The sequence below is a fragment of the Arachis ipaensis genome, chromosome B02 (assembly GCF_000816755.2).
Source record: "Arachis ipaensis cultivar K30076 chromosome B02, Araip1.1, whole genome shotgun sequence".
Lineage (NCBI taxonomy): Eukaryota > Viridiplantae > Streptophyta > Magnoliopsida > Fabales > Fabaceae > Arachis > Arachis ipaensis.
In genome coordinates this window covers 85714380-85717944 of record NC_029786.2, presented here as the reverse complement: position 1 = coordinate 85717944, position 3565 = coordinate 85714380, and positions in this window count along the sequence as shown.

Sequence of the window (3565 nt, the reverse complement as noted above, 5' to 3'; positions counted from 1 at the left end):
TCTTAATTTTTTTTAATTTTCGTATATATTTCTATAAAAAAAAGTTTCAAGTAGATCCTGGCCAGTGGGCCAACCCTCTCGTCCTATCCTGCCAAAATATGCTGCTTGAGTAGTATACATTTGGCCAGATTTTTTAATTTAACAACTTAAAATCTTGGTCTATTCCACCTTTTTTTTGACAAATAATAAATTAATTTATAAATTGGCCCGTTTTCCTATCTCTAATAAATAACTATATAGACTTTTTTATCAACAAAAAAAAAACAAACTATATAGACTTTTTTCAAAATAAGTAGTGAATAACATCAATGCACTTTACTTATGGACACTATATATAAAAGAAATTTTATAATATATTATTATTTTTATATTAACAATATATATTAATAAGATCCTAAATTTATATTGTATTTATATAAAATTGTAAAGTGTCACTTTTAGTTTGGCTTGGCAAGCAATGAGCACGGTTGAAAGTGCTCTCTACGTCAAGTAGTTATATTAATCTATATTCTATTTATGTTGATGCTGTTGAAAACTACTATTTACAGTGCAAAAACAAATAAAAGTGCAACTTTATTTTGTTTTTTGTTTTGGTTTCTCTATAATTGTTCTTTACATTGTCCTATACTTGCATGATACCTACTGCATTTGGATTTTGGTCGCGTTTGAGTTCAAAAATTGTAAGCATTTAACATCGTTTTAAAGATTTTGTTCGTTTTTTAACTGTGCCATACTTTTGACCCAAAAAAAAAAAAAAATTTGTGCCATACTTATTCAGTGATTTAATTTCCTATGAAACAGATTATTTCTTCTTTTTTCTTGAAATTATTACAAGTATTTGTGTACTAAATATAATTAATGAAATTAAATTATCGCTTTTAAATGCTTATAGTTAAGACGACCCACAACCTTTTTTTTTGGGGTAAGAGTGGTTTTAAATTTGAAGCGTAAATAATATCAAGACTCATATTTTTTAGTGAAATTATATTTTTATTTAGAAGAACATAACATTAATGATATCAAATTCTAAACTTTTGTTCATTGTAAAGAGTTTAAATACCAGGTCAAAAATCAACTCTTCCAGAGGTTAAAATAGACATGAATGGTATAATAATAGAACAGTTTTGTTGAAGTATTAAAAATTTTCATTAAAGACATACCTCTTATAACACTATTATTTAATACTAAAATTCTCGAAATCGATATCGCTGATTAAAAAAAGAATAATGCTAAAAAATCAATACTATAGGAACTAATTTCAACTAACAATACAACAAGTTATTAAACAAACCAATATAAAGTTCACTAAAGATGAGTTTTTTTTTTTTTGTTGAATTTAAATTTTAGATGTTTCTTCTAATCGAGTTTCACATGTTTTTATTTTTAAAGGTTTCGAAAATTTTTTCTTAGGGTAAAGTATTAAATTGGTCCCTAGGTTTGGGCATAATTCTGTTTTGGTCCTTAAGGTTTAAAGTGTTCTATTTGAATCCAAAAAAGTTTCATTTAGTATTAATTTAGTCCCACAGTGAGGTCAAAATTAAATAATTAACAAAATGTCCTACATAACAACAGTTCAAAAACAAAATCGATAATTTGGAGAACAAGTACAACTCCAGAGGTACAAAATCAACCATTGATGCATCAATACATTTATTTATCATTTTCTTTAGTTTTATAGAAAATATTTTATTTATATTATAAAAAAATAATAAATAAATGTATTGATGTATCAATGGTTGATTTTATGCCTCTGGAGCTTGTACTTGTTCTCCAGATTATCGATTTTGTTCTTGTACTGTTGTTATGTAGGACATTTTGTTAATTATTTAATTTTGACCTCACTGTGGGACTAAATTAATGCTAAATGAAACTTTTTTGAATTCAAATAGAACACTTTAAACCTTAAAGACCAAAACAAAATTACGCCCAAACCTAAAGACCAATTTAGTACTTTACCCTTTTTTTTCTTATATTGAATATTGGCTAGAATGTTGGTTGAGCAATTTTAACTTCTAAAACTTTAAATAAAAAAGAACAATGAATGGGATTTTAGGTTGGTCTACTACAATTTGTATCAAAGAAACTAATTCTTAATAAACTAAATTTTACAAGTTAGTCATTTATCTTTTAAAATATTAAATATAAATCAATTTATAAAAATAAATAAACAAATTACTATTTTTTATCTTTTACAATATGTTAAACAATCCAATCCCTTAATTAAGAGGAGGAGGGGGGAGGTTTCTTAATTAGGCGGAACTCTGAAGAAGAAAGTGAAAACAAAAATGATCCACAGAATCAAATGCATTAGGTGTGATCTTTGAAATCCAAGAAGTTCCGAGATGCTGAAAGCCAAAGTAAAAGTAAAATATTGTTGTATTATGGCATTTTCTGTGACTATACTATAATTGCTTTCCACATCACATGTTGTTGCTTTCTTAGTCAACCAAACTTCACCTACTTAGGACAAAGTGCCAAACCCCCTTTTCCCTCTTAACTTTCTTTCTACAACAAATCACATAATGGAGCCTCAACACACACTCCAATTATAACCATATTATATATTATAAGGTGTANNNNTATGAGTGACATCAATTGCACAATACAAAATTATTTTATCAAGTTCACATTCAATAATTATTTAAACAATTAATTAATATTTTAACAGTCAAGTAGCTAGGCTGCTAAAAAGTATAGTAGTACTAATTAAAGCTAGCATGCAACAAATGAATATGTTGCACTTATACTTAGCATGATTAATAACGTACTTTATTAACAACAATAATGATTAAAAAAATAAAAAATAATGAAAAAGAAAAAAATAAAACAAATTGTCACAATCACAGCCAGCCCAGGTGGTTGGAATTATTGAAGGAAATGGAGCTTTCAAAAGACACACAACATAGCCCACAAAACCCACACAATTTGCTAAGGTTTTGACAAATACGTAACTATCCCCTCAATATTTTAAGGATTCAGTGACACAGAAAGAATCACTAAACAAGAGTAATAGTCTACCATCCTCTAATATTTTTTTATTATATTTTTTTCCTTTCAATTTCTTCCCCTCTTTTACAGCTCTTTTCATCTACTTGAGTTGTACTTTTCCCTGCCATGCAATCTTTGGTTCCAATTATTTGCTCGCACTCGTTTAATTTGTTATATTTGTAAGAGGTAAGATGTATTATCAATTAAAGATTAAAAAATTATAAAAAATGTATCTACTTAATATATACAATAATTTCTAAAATAATTAAGTCCCTAAGTTAACAAACGAACACGTAGCTTAATCAATGAGGTTTGTGCTTAACTTAACTAGAGGACTTGAATATACAGTGATGTTAAAACTCAAACCATTATTTTGTCAACTAAGACGATCATACCTAACTTGAGCAGGATTGTTTCATATGCATGGTCAAGAATCAAATTCCTATTCAATTCTTTATACATATTCAACTTGCAGGATAAACGTTTATTATTAAGACATAAAATTATAGTTATTAGTAAGAGCTTAACTTTATTTTATTTTATTTATTTAATTTTTATAGTTTAAACTATTTAATAT